This window comes from Phacochoerus africanus, chromosome 10 (assembly GCF_016906955.1).
Source record: "Phacochoerus africanus isolate WHEZ1 chromosome 10, ROS_Pafr_v1, whole genome shotgun sequence".
Lineage (NCBI taxonomy): Eukaryota > Metazoa > Chordata > Mammalia > Artiodactyla > Suidae > Phacochoerus > Phacochoerus africanus.
Genome location: NC_062553.1, coordinates 42,327,925 through 42,342,303, shown reverse-complemented (window position 1 = coordinate 42,342,303; position 14,379 = coordinate 42,327,925). Strand labels below are relative to the sequence as shown.

Sequence of the window (14,379 nt, the reverse complement as noted above, 5' to 3'; positions counted from 1 at the left end):
TTGAGGCACAGGTCTCTCCATGCTCCAGAAGGCAGCTCTTTTTTTGCTGGGGACTAGTTGCTGAATAGGATAGATATTGGGCCTTAGTTATAGGAAAACTTGTGCGGTTTGCACCACATAATTGTATACAGGTCAGGAATTTACCTACTTTCGGTCAATTGTATATTGCTATGCCAGGCCTGTTGGCCCAACCTCAAGGAGTGTCAGTGCTGTGGTTTCTAGTTCTTTGAGAATCAAAATAACCTTTGATATATATGATTAACCTTTACTAATAGAATATAGTTTGGCCTTAGGTTTTAGGCACATAATAATACTTTTAATTGTAAAGCTAATAAGTTCATGCTTTTGCTACCTACAAAATTAGATCATTAACATGAGTACATTTAATTCTAAAAAGTCAAGTGGAAAGTACCAAAAAGAGCATTGTTTGTGTTCACAAATGTACCTAGTCATGTACCAGGTCATAAGGTAACATTTGACGGAGTGGAAACTTAAAAAATATCACCAGATGTATGATGCATGACGTATGCCATAGGAAATAAAAAAATTGTATATAAGCTTGGTTGATTCAAACAATAAGCGAGCAGTTCTGCAGAAGCATCAGGTCTGTGTCCATTCTTTTGCCGATGCCGCTCATCCTTCAGGAAGCCCTGGTCCGCCTGAAGTGGGACTCTGGCAGGGGTAGCCTTCCAAGAAGAGGGAAGAGGGGCAGGGAGCCAGGGGCGCTGTGGCTCTTCAGTGATGTCCCAACACACCTTCTGCCTTCCTATCTCAATAGGCTTCTACATATTCTGGAGGGGGACTGTGTTGCACCATGGATCAACCCCATTCCACCCCGCAGCCCCTCCTCCCCAAAGTATCCCCAAACCCAGCCCTTCCTTCCCCTCAGGTGGGTACACTGAAGCCCCAGCCCCCAATAGAATAGGGCACACATGGTGGGGGTGGGGAGGGAGGGGGGGCTAGTTGAGCATCCTGGAGTCACTGGGTCAAGGGTCAGGTGTTTGTAGTCTTACCTGAAGTTTTCATTTGTGTTGTTGTGGGGACCAGGACTTTGAACTCCACCCTTGTCCTGGAACATACCCTGTTCCTCAGAGGATGTGCCCCTTATTTCTATCCTAACCCCTCCTCCCCCACCTTGGGGTCCCCCAACTTGATTCTCACTGGGGAGGGGGGCAGTGAAGATAATGAGGGAGTAAGTTGTAGGAATACAAGGTTATTATGTTAAATCTTATTTTTTTAAATGATGATTGAACTATTCATCCTAATATGTGGATGGGTCTAGAAAAGATTAAGCTAAGTGAAAAACCAATCTCAAAAGGAATATTATTGTAAATCTATTCATAAGAAATGTGCAGATGGGCAAAACCATAGAGACAGAAAGTAGATTCATAGTTGTGTAGAACTAAAGAGTTAGGGAGACCTGAGGTTCATGGGTATAGCTCTTTTTCTTATGGAGTGAGGAAATTTTCTGAAATGGCTTATGACGGTGGCTGCACAACTACATGAATCTAGTCAAAGCCATTGAAATGTACACCTTACATGGGTAAATTATTGGCAATATGAATTTTATCTCCAAAAGTTAAAAATATGCATGTCCTAGTGATTTGACTTCTAGAAATGTTTTGTAAGAAAGTAAGTGTACAAGTGTTCAGATGGAAGCATACATATTCAGCGTGCCACTGTTCAAAACAGCATAAAACTAACTAAATAAATATCCATCAATAGATTCAAATTGAACAAATTAAGATGCCCATACAATGAAATACACTAAGTCATGCAAAATGATTACCTTCATATCTATGAATAAATACAACATAGTAGTAGGGAGGCAACTGTGGTGAGGCAGAGTAATAAAAGCACTCAACATGAGTTTAAAGAAGATGTATTATGACATGTCTATAGATATACATTTTTGTATATGTAAAAACATTGCTGCTAGAGAAGAAGTGGGGAATAAATGTGAAGTTGAAGGCTCTAACAAGACTTCGATAAAAACCAAAATGTGAAACCCAATGAGCTTCAAACTAACCTCTCAAAGTTACTTGGACCAGGGTAATGAGAGATTTCATATGCTGCTAGGACATACACACACAGGCACACACACACACACAGTGACATATGCTCAAAGTCCTAATTGAGTAGGAATTAAAAAAAAAAAAAACTTGGTGGAGGGAAGGAAAGAAAAAAATCCTAGCTCCTGAGCAGAGAAAGTAACTCTGCAGTGTAGGAGAAAACAACAAATGTGACAAACTCACCGATAGCCACAGTGAATTAGACAGGTTTGGAAAGACAGAAGTGCTTTATCCTGCACAGTTTTGTTACACTAAGAACTTCATGTTAATCCTAGGAGCAGGGCAATAGCTAAAAGGCATTAGAGCAGTATGAAGCTATAAAGAGAAGCAAGAGTGGATGGGAGGGAGTTGGTAGACAGCAGTTAGGCATGGCTGGGGCGAATTGAAGATGAAAAGGTCTGGAGCTGGGAAACTCAATTTACAAATGGACCGTGGCCAGGCCATATATTAAAATAGAATTCTGATCACCCAGCTCTGCCACAACTAGTCTGGGAAGCCAGCGACAACCTCTGCAACAATTGGTCTCACATGGTGAAGTTTTGGTCAATAAGTGTCAGCCGCCCTAATATTTGCCTCTCCTTCCCTTGATTCTAGTTCAAGGCCGTCCAGAGAAAGCCATGCTTGTTTGCCAAACCAGTCACACAGGAAGCCTCACTTCCAGGCAACCCACCACCAACTTTCCCAGACCAATGACCCGCCATTACATTATACCTGCAGTTTCTCCCCCCGCCACACACACAGAGTTTTCACAACCACAACCACACCCACCTTTGGTCCGCTGTCAAACACAGGTGATGGTGGCCAACTCCCTCGCTTCAGCAAGCTCTGAATAAATAGGCTTTGCTTGTCCTCATTCGGATGGTCTCCACTCCTCCTGCAAAGTATTACTAATCAATGTAAAGGGGTATCTTGAGGCCAAAGGAATGGCTAAGCCAGAGCAGGAGCGAGTGGAGAGATATTCTACCATGTGTCTCCTGAGTAAGATAAAACCTGCCTAGGAGCCATGGTTTGAGCTGAGAACTTAGAAGAAAATCACACATATGGTACCCTGGAATTTACAGGGGAGACTGAGCGGTCAATTTCAAACTCTCAAGGATTTTAATTATAAATTGGCACTATTCTGCAGAACTGTAGATACACTAACAAGATTTTGAATGGCTCTGGTGATAGTTGCTTATAATTTTGTTAAGATCAGGCATGTTAGAATTCATCTCACATTTCGATATTATTGGTAGTGTGGAGAAAATTGTGGCATTCGGTACCCAACACCACTATTAAAAAAAAAAAAAAAGTATCCTGGAGTTCCCATCATGGCTCAGTGGTTAACGAATCCAACTAGGAACCATGAGGTTGTGGATTTGATCCATGGTCTTGCTCAGTGGGTTAAGGATCCGGCTTTGCCCTGAGCTGTGGTGTAGTTTGCAGATGCCGCTGGGAACCTGCATAGCTGTGGCTCTGGCATAGACCAGTGGCTACAGCTCCAATTAGACCTCTAGCTTGGAACCTCCAAATGCCATGGGAGCGGCCCTCAAAAGGCAAAAAGACAAAAAGACAAAAAAAAAAAGTATCCAGAGTGAAATGTATTGAAGAAGTGATTATGTTTTCTGTGAAAGTCACCTAAAAAACAACGAATATTCTCTTGCTATTATCTTTGAATAATATACTTTAAATACATTACAGCTACACAGTAATAAAGTTAGCCTGAAATCACTAGGTAAGTGAACACATAAGTATGTGGATACGTAACTGAGAACAAACAAAGGAATGTATGCTGCAAAGATATTTTAGATTCCAAACAGGATAGACAGAAGCTGCTTTCACTAAATATCCACAAAAAGAATTATTACACACTCTGCAAGTAGAACTAAGTTTCCAAAGTGAAGAAAACTCAAATTAGGCTTAAGTCCATCATACACATATTTTGTGTAGGGGGATATACATTTACTATAATATATAAAACATAGCTATATTTTATTTCTTTGTATACTCATGATGTGATATATATTACCATTAAGGCAACATGGTCTTTATTTTTCCTTGCTTTTTTTTTAGGGTCCCATCTGAGGCATCTGGACGTTCCCAGCCTTGGGGTCCAATTGGAGCTACAGCTGTCAGCCTACAGCACAGCACATGGCCATGCTGCATCCCCGACCCACTGAGAAAGGCCAGGATCTGCATCCTCATGGATCATAGTCAGATTTGGTTCTTTGTTTTAACCTATTCCTGAAGAGTTAGAAGTAGGCTTTACTATATTTAAAACAGAAAAGCAGGCAAAGCTAATCGACACGATGGACATCGCCAAAGAGCTTACCCTTGGGAGGCTGGGGAAGGAACAGCACCTGGAAGCGGACACAAGGGGGTGCTGGTTGTGTTCTAGTTCTTAACCTTGGTGCTGGGCTGTATGGGTGGGATGGGCTGGTTTAATTTGTGAAAATTCCTTAGGTGGTATCCTCGTTGTGTCTTTCTGATATGTATTTATGAGAAGAATTCTTAAAGACATCTACATTCTATGTCATTTGAAAACCCAGCATTTCTTTCAACTTCTTTTAGGACAGAGGGGTGGAAAGCAGATGAAAGAGAGATCTCAAGGCTCAGTCTCCCCAAACTCTACGATTTTGTTCTTTTTGGAGCTGCACCTGAGGCATATGGAGGTTCCCAGGCTAGGGCTTGAATCAGAGCTGCAGCAGCCAATGTACACCACAGCCACAGCAACTTGGGATCCAAGCCTTGTCTGTAACATCCACCAGAGCTCACGGTAACCATGCATCCTTAACCCATTGAGCCAAGTCCGGATACATGCTCATGGATACTAGTCAGATTTCTTACCATTGAGCCACAATGGGAATTTCCAAAAGTAAAATTTTTTTAATATGTAAAGCAATGCATAATCTTCCTGTCCCTTTTCACATCTGCCTTTCTGCCCCTTATATGGCTATGTCTCTTGTCCACCCTGACCACAGGGATACCCCCAGGGGGGCTTGCTCCAAGTAATCCAGGAACTCTTCCTGGATTACTGGCTAATGGTGCCAGGGTGGGGGTGGGGTTCTGAGTGCACAGACCCCTTCTTAGTGACGGCCATGTAACCCAAAAGTCTTTCCCATCAAGAAGTAGAGTCAAGAGACCTGGCTTTGTCTCAGCACTGTCACTAGCTCACTGGGTAACCTTGAGGCAAGTTCCTTGACTTTGCTTGGCCCTCTTCCCCATTCCCCACAAAAGGAGGTAGTAGACTGGATGGTGTCTAGGGCCCTTTCCTAGCGAGGCCAGGGATAGAACCAGCAAGTCTTCATGGTTACTAGCCAGATTGCTATTGGCTGAGCCACGATGGGAACTCCTGATGGTGTTTTTAATCTGAAATCTGAAATCAATTGCATTGACTATTTGGCTTTGCAGTATAGGGTAAACATACTTGCTTCATTGCTTATTTATATAGAGAGACTACAAAAGAAGCTATTCATTGCTACTGATTTGATATAAGAGGCTTTAATGTTTATGAAAATATTTGTTACTTTCAATAACACCCAATTAAACTCAAAAAAAGAGTTCTCATCATAACTCAGTGGTTAAAGATTCTGACTAGGAACCATGAGGTTGCAGGTTCGATCCCTGGCCTCGCTCAGTGGGTTAAGGATCTGGTGTTGCCATGAGGTGTGGTGTAGGTCACAGACATGGCTGAGATCCTGCATTGCTGTGGCTCTGGCATAGGCCGGTGGCTACAGCTCCAATTAGACTCCCTACCCTGGAACCTCCATAAGCCTCAGCTGCGGCCCTAGAAAAGACAAAAAGACAAAAATAAAATGAAGTGAAATAAAATAAAAAGTCATACAAGAACATCTACAATACTCATTGGGGAGTAAGATGGCAGAGGAGTAAGAGGTCATGCTCCCCTTCCCCCACAAACACAACAAAAAACACATCTACATTTAAAATGACTGGCACAGAACATCAACTGCCTGCTGGCAGAAGGACTTAAAGCTCCAAAGTGGGCAGAAACTATAGGGGTGTGCTAAAGGGAATAAGGAGCTTGGCAAGAGTGAAGCCATCTTGCTGCCACCATCCATCTTGGTGAACTTAAGGTGACTCATGTGCGGGCTCTGAGAAGAACAAAGTCATTAGGACTTGGAAAACTCTGGACCCCAATTGTTCTAAGGAAATTCAGTAATAGCCAGATTGTGCTTGAGGTTAATCATTAAAGTGACAATATAAGGCATTCTTTAGAGCTATACACCTTCCTGTACCCTGCATGTAACTAGACATTAATGTAGCATGTTAGGCTCATAAGCAAGCACTATAAATGTATCCTCCCCCCTTTTGTCTGGGGTCTATGATTGGGAAGCAATTCCCTGGGGACCCACTGGCATAATAAAGCTGTTCTCCATCTTCCCTGACTGTCCTCTGAGGTGATTTCTGGGAGTTCTACAACAAAACTCTTGACATAACTGGGTAGAACAAAAGAAAAGAGAGAGAGAGAGAGAGAGAACTACTAATTGTAGTTCTTTTTATACAACAGAAATGTTCATTTCTGAGTCTATTTCCCAACGTGTAGTCCTAAGAAAGGAAAGTTTGATTTCCTTTGAGTTTCTGTTCTATGCCTTTGTTTCATTTGTATAAAGAGCTTCTTAGGATGGACAACTTAAAATTGACATTTAGAATTTGGGCAGTTTTCAAATATAGGAGTTCTCACCATTCTGCGAGACCTCACTTTGATGTTATTCCACTTGTGGTGGTGAGACAAGGAAATACAAAAACAGGGGGAATTTGAGGATATGATTATCCCAGAAGGACTTGTACTGATAATTAGTTGTTCCCAGGTTGCTCAATATGCCCTTAATCTGTATTTATGCAAAAAGTGTTAGCTCAGTGCCCAAAAGCTTTGATTATTTTACTGTATGTTAGTTCCAGATCTGAAAGTTATACATTCACAAACTTGAGGCAGAATAGTAACTCAGGGAGTCAGTGAGCATGAGCTTCAATGCATTCTTTGATATGGCCACTGATTAACATATATGGCTTACGGGCTCCAGGGAGTAATGTCTCCACAGGCCTTGTTTCATTGTAAGAAATGCCCATTCCCCATAGACTTTGTTTACTATAGAAAACATGAATCTCTAGCCCACTCCTCAACTGATAAGAAAGGAATGAGAGGGGGAGTTCCATTGTATCTCAGTGGGTAACAAATCCAACTAGGAACCATGAGGACACAGGTTCAATCTCTGGCCTTGCTCAGTGGGTTAAGGATCCAGCATTGCCCTGAGCTATGGTGTAGGTCACAGATCTGGCATTGCTGGAGCTATGACATAGGCCTGCAGCTACAGCTCTCTTTAGACCCCTAGCCTGGGAACCTCCATATGCTACTGGTGTAGCTCTGGAAAAGACAAAAAGACAAAAAAAAAAAAGGAATGAGAGGAATGGGGACTTAATCTAAGGAAAGAAAAGGACAAAGAAAAGCACAAAACTTTGGGGACATTTCCAAGCCCAAAAGCCCTATTGGGCAAGGACTGATATAGGTAATTGAACAAGGCCAATGAGAGAAAACCACATCTTTCTAGACCCCACATTGGTGCCCCTCCCCACGTTTAAGAGATAAAAATCCCTATAGGACAACAAAGAAGGGGGGCTCTTCTCCCCCCTCCCAGCAACTATGGGCGATATCTGCTTTCCTTTAATAAAGACTTTGCTTGCTGGCTTGCTGCCTGTGTGTTCATGGAGATCATTCTTTGACTGACTTGAACAAGAACCTGGATTCCGGTATCATCTTTCCAGGATCATCCTGACTAGATATTTTACTTTGTAAATATTCTAGAGTGGGAGAAGATAAACACTTAACCTCTATTTTGCCAAAAGAAAGGGTTGGGATTAATACAGAAGGAAGTTGAAAGAGAAGTTCTGAAATCCTGAACCTTTGTCTCCTTTTCACAGCTTATTCACAATGTCTTTTGGATGCAAGGTGGTTGTAAAAAGTACTGTAGTTCAATTTACATGCAAACGAAAGCTATTGTATGAAATGTGCTATTTCATTATTTAAATTGGATATTCCAAGGACACTAAATGATTTTTCTGGATGAATTATAATTCCTTTCCACAAGAGCATTTCAGTAGAGACATGAGCTTAACAATTATATTTGTTGAAAACAGGTATGTAGTTTTTTATATAATTTACACCAAAACCGCCCAATATTTTATTGAGTTCAGAATAAACTGTTCAGAATAAACAGTTCAGATGCATCTTATGGAACACAAGCCTACACTTTTACAAGTACAGATTCTCACAGTCACAGAAAAAGTTAAAAACCAGCCATACAATTGTCAGGTAATTACATGGTTATCGATTTCTACTCAAACAACTTTAGCACTTTTTCAATAAAACACCCAGTGTAACTAGAGCGCCTAGTTGTCCTTATTTGCATAAGAAAGGTTCTGACTAGAACACAGCTGGGTACTCCTCTTTATTTCCATTGCTCCTCCTCATTGGGGCATTTAAGACACATAATCTTTGCTGTACACTCTGCCACTGCAGATCATTTACTTGATTCAAGATTGCCAGGGGAAAGGCAAAGATATTCTCAAAAAGTATAAAAACTCAACAAGGAGTGGCATGTATGCTAAAAGTGGCATTCCTGAACAAGTCCATGACAGTGAAGCCCCATCTGATTCACTGGCAAGGTCAAGGGTGAGACCAAGAGTATCAAATTATGAGTCCTTTGAACTTTACCTCCTCTTTGACTTGGTGATGGTTTTATTATTTTTCTAATGAAAGTTCTTTGCAATTTCTAACATGTTTAGGACACAAAGGAAAGGAAATGTTATAGAGTTAATCAAGATGGTGAAGGGCAGGAGTTCCCATCATAGCTCAGCAGTAAGGAATATGACTAGCATCTATGAGGATGTGGGTTCCATCCCTGACCTATCTCAGTGGGTTAAGGATCTGGCATTGCCATGAGCTGTGGTGTAGGTCACAGACACAGCTCAGATCTAGCATTGCTGTGGCTGTGGCCCACAGATGTGGCCCTAACATGACCAAAACAGAAAAAGAAAAGATGGTGAAGGGCATCAGAAGTAATGGTGTCACCCCAGTTTGAGGCCATGGAGCAGGCAGAGTGAAGTGGACCAAGGAAAAGGTATAAGTGTGATTGGTTCTTTCTGGGCTCAGGCCTTTCCAAACTCTGAAACCAGTGAAGGCTTTGGTTCCTTTGATGCCATATTGAAATGCAGAGACAGAGTTTTGGGTAAAGGAGAAATAGCTTTATTGCTTTGCCAGGCAAAGGAGGGCCACAGCAGGCTAATGCCTTAAAGACTGTGCCTTCTCCCACCCCCTTGGAAAGAACTGCAAAGTGTTTTATAGTAAAAAGGAGAAAAAGAGGTTTTCAGATAGGAATCAGGATTGGGACAGACACGCAGTCTTCTTTCTTTGGGGGAATCCTAGTCATCAAAGAGGCAGTCAGCTGATCTCAGCCTGATCATGACGGTGGTCTTCTGGGTTATTGCCTAGAATAACAGTACTTGTGAAAAGGGCATGTTGAGCAGAGATTAGAACAGACTAGGAAAGTTCCTGAAAAAAATCATATGCTAATCATCTTTAACCCACAGGCAATTATGCTCAGGGTGCCTAATCTTAAGCTTATGGGTGATTGTGCTTAGGGTGTAACTAAGTCCAGGAGAAGGACAAGGAAGGACTCCAGGCTTCCACTTCAATACTGGAAGGCTTCCAGTATTCACTTCAAAAAGAAGGGGAAGGAATATAACTTTTCTCTCAGGGGTATGAGGCACCTGCATTGCCATCACCATCTTCACTCTTCTTCCCTGAGTCAGTACTAGAATATGTGGGCACAACATTAAAGACTATGCCCAAAATGTCAGTAACCAAGATAAGTCACAACACTTTCAATGCCTTTTTCTTTGAGGGGAGGCTACACCTGTGGCTTGGGGAAACTCCACGGCCAGTGGTTGAACCATCACCATTACAGAGACAATGTTGCACCTTGACCCCCATGCCACATGGGAACTCCTTAATGCTATTTTTGGAAAACAAATGAAAATCAAAATAATGCATGATGAACAAAATAGCAAACTTTTAAATACATAGAGGGTGAGCAGAGCAATGTCAGAGCCTGAGGCCAAAGAAAGAAATTAAGAATTCTGGTTCTGTCAATAACTAGATCCTTGTTTTCACACATCATAGCCTGAATTCTGTCCTCTATTTCTACCCTTTGTTCTCCCTTCACCACATGCCTTCACTCCCCAAACTCCAGATCAATATCCCATCTTCCATCCTGGGCTTCCATGAGGCCAGAGTGATCCTGGAGAGAACACTGGATTCTAGCCATGGATTCTTTTTTTGTGTGTAGGGCCACACCCACAGCTTATGGAGGTTCCCAGGCTAGGGGTCTAATGGAGCTGTTGCTGCCAGCCTATGCCAGAGCCACAGCAATGCCAGATCCAAGCTGCGTCTGTGGCCTACACCGCAGCTCATGGCAACACCGGATCCTTAACCACACACAAGTGAGTAATGCCAGGGATTGAACCCACAACCTCATGGTTCCTAGTGGGATTCATTTCAGCTGGGCCACAACAGGAACTCCATGGATTCTTTACTATATCAATTCTCATCCTACTATAAAATAATATAATTGTATCCTGAGGAGTCTTGGCAAGAGACAGTGGGGTTGAGAATTGGAGGCTCTGGCCCCTGTCAACTGCTCTGCAGAAACGTCCTATCAATGTCCTCCAGAATGATGTCATCTTATTGTACACTAAGAATCCACAAGAACTAACTGCAGCATCTCCTGACTTGACACTTTTAAGATGATTATGACACTGTTTTTTTTTTTTTTTGCAAGTTCTCACAATACCATATATCATCTATTTTGTGGCACTTGCTATGCAAGCAGCCATATAATATTCTTCAAAGCTTTCAACTCAGTATCAAGTAAGAGCAAAGATTATTTTGATCTACAGACATTTCTCATTTTTTTCTACTTTCAATGTAACGTTTCCTGTGAGTTTGTGTTAGTATGTCAGTTTGCACACCATTTTCTTCTTTCCAGTGCACTCTACAAAGAGTTTTGTTTCACAACTCTGTTATGCTCTGCTAAATAGAACTTGTACAAACTGAGCCATGTCATGAAAATTTCAAATACTTCAAGTAAACCAAAGCAAAAATAATTCCAATTCTTCAGCATTTGGAACAAACGTTTTAATAAGATTCGCTTTGAAAAATAAAAAAAGTTCTAAAGTCGCAATCTGATTTTTTAAAAATAGTGTTTTCTGTTAAGTATTTCTATGTAATGATATTGTGAATGACCGTTATTCATATTGACATTTGTGGAGTTGTGTTCCTAGAGTGTCTGAGCCTCATTCTTTGTTTATTCTTTATGTTTAATTTTGTTTTGAAAGTATACCTTTAGGGAATTCCTGCCATGGCTCAGAGGTAACAACCTCAAGTAGTATCTGAGGATGTGTGTTTGATCCCTGGTCTCACTCACTGGCTTAATGATCCAGCATGGCCTTGAGCTCTGGTGTAGGCCATAGAGGTAGCTCTGATCCGGCTTGCTGTGGCTGCGGTGTAGGCTGGCAACTACAGCTCAGATTCAACCCCTGGCCTGGGAACTCTCCTAGGCAGTGGGGTGGGCTCTAAAAAATAAAAAAGGCAACAACAACAAAGAAGTACACCTGTTAAAAAGGTAGAGAAGGAGGGAGGAAAGAAGAGGTTATGTCTCTGCAAAGTGCTTTCCCAAGAACTTTATGAAATTAGGTATCATTCTGCCCATTTCTAGATGAGGAAACAGGAGTGAAGAAAATGAGAGAAATCTACAATCCCACAGCTAAGTACATACAGTTGGAATACAAAGCTGTGTGCCTTCCAAAATGTGTTCTTAAGCACTAGGGTGCAATAGGAGATATAAACTCCTTATTGAAGCCACATATTTTATAATGGAATAAAAAATATGTTTGTGACCCGCAAATGAAAAAGTGAAGAAAAGCTTCTGCTCAATGGGTTTTGCTAATCAGGGAAGAGAGGGAATGCCAAAACTCTTGTTTCTTGACTCCTTGCAGTCAAGAAACAATAGTGCAGCCTTGAGAAATACTGGGTTCTGGTTCCTGCTCAAGGACTGTACATAACTGAGTGTTTTCCAGCTCTTCAGCAGGAACTAAGGTCCCCACCCATGTAGAGGATGGTAACCTCAAGATGAGCAAAAGACTTCTCTCAAGCTTGTTACCAACCGATGGGAAGAAAGTCATCCACCCTAGAGCCCTCACCCCATCTTTTGCCTGTAAAGAACTTCTCCCCCAAACCATTGAGGAGTTCTGGGGTTTTGAGTACCAGAAACTCATTCTCCTTGCTTAGCCCTGGAATAAATCTTTCACTGCTCCAAACTGCAATGCTTGTTGTTTGTCCTCACTGTGTGTTCTGTTAACATCTCCTCTTGGAGGCAGCATAGAGATCCCCACTTCAGCTTACTTAACCAGAACACTTTGTATTTCTCTGTATGTACAACTCCCACTCCATTCAACAAGTTTGCATCCATTCCCTCCCAAGTCTCTCTCATCTCATTTCAAGCACCTTTGGAAAGTACTATTTACTAATTTTTTTTAAAGAGAAAAATACCTGCATACAATAAATTTCCTTCTTTTATTATTATATTTAAGCAGAACATTTTAACTATTCTGAAAATAACCATATCAGAAAAAAACTCGGCTTTTTCCCTTTTATTTTCCAGGTGGCAAAGTAAGTCCGTATGTTTTAGGGTTTTTTGTTTTTGTTTTTTAAGCTTTACAAATCCACAAAACAAAGTGGGATGTTTAGTCTTGTTCCCTCTAAATCTCATTTCTGTGGGATACAGAAATAGGCATTCTTAGATATAGCAAGTATGCATACCTATATGAGCACAGACACGTCTCTGTGTCCCCACACATACATGTTTCACACTACATGTTAAAGGTTTGTGGGTGTCATTGCAGGTCTTTCCGTGTATGCACAAAGGGGAAGGAGAGGAAGAGCAACGTGCTAAAACAAGGGGAAGCAGCCAGACCTCAAGACCATAAAGCATCTCAGAGAGCAACACACATAAAAAATATTCCATTCCTCAGTAATTAAATCACTGATACATGTAGAACACTTTCAGTTCTTACAGAGGAGGGGTAAGGACAAAAGCAAGATAACTTCTGAAGTCATCTTGTAGGGAAGACAATGGTAATTCTTAAAAGCAATGGGTCCAGAGGAAGAATTCACTGCAAGATAATGACTCAGCAGGTGGGCTGGCTCCATCCTGCTCAATTCAGCTGAAGCCTGCCCAGCAGGGCCAGATCTTCAGGATTCAGGGTCACAGGGATTGGGCTTCTGTCTTAAGGAGTTTTGTACATCCAAACTCTGATAGGGACTCCCATTTTGTACCATGGAATATATACAAATTAAAACCACACACTCACCCCACAGTACAAGAACAAACAAGAAGAAGGGAAGCTGCTGCCACCAGCAATTCAGAAGGTTTAGGAACCACAGCTGTAACCTACCTGCTAAGGATTCTCTCACTCACACCTGTATATTCCTGCCAATGAGGCACAACTCCTTGGACCTCTTAAAGGCACCAAATGACTATCTCCTGAACTGGAGGCAGTCATCCTTTTGTTTTGTTTTTAATTTTTAAATTATAGTTGATTTACAATGTTCTGTCAACTTCTGCTGTACCGCAAAGTGACCCAGTCATATATATATATGTACATGTGTTTCATTTTCTCATATTATCCTCCATCATGTTCCATCACAAGCGATTGACTATAGTTACGTGTGCTATACGACAGGACCTCATCGCTTGCCTGTCACCCTTTCAAATTCAAATATTATGTAACATGACAGACTGCATCAAGGGGTTAAAAATGCTTCACTGGATGTCCTTTGCAGTGATAGATAAAGCCCACATCCTAACTTCTGCCTTAAGGATCTTGCCACAGCAGCTCCTGGCCAGTCAATTCCGCCTCCACAAGGCCGCCTTCACCTGTTCTGCTTCCTGCACCTGCCTGCTCCCCCAGGGCCACACCAGGTCCTGGTTCCTTGGGCGCCAAGTTTCTCATTTGCAGGGCCTGCTCACTGGCTTCCTAGACCCCTTTTACCCTCTGTCACTTCCTCAGGCTGAAGCCAGGGGAGTTCTGGGTGGGGCCCAAATCTGTAGGGCGGGGCAGGTCCACCCATTCACGCTCCCAGGAGCCAATAGATCCTCTGCTAAGGGCAAAGAACTGCCCCTCAGGCACTTCTCACCCTGAACCCCGGAAGTGGTGAGAAGCAGGAGGTGATGTTGACGCTTCCCCCACCCCA

General features: G+C 42.1%; 1 pseudogene; it reads left to right on the top strand.

Annotated features, from left to right (window-relative positions):
* Positions 1-4,360: 4,360 nt before the first annotated feature.
* The window catches only part of LOC125137393 (zinc finger and BTB domain-containing protein 22-like), an 18,300-nt pseudogene continuing 8,281 nt past the window's right edge, over positions 4,361-14,379 (top strand).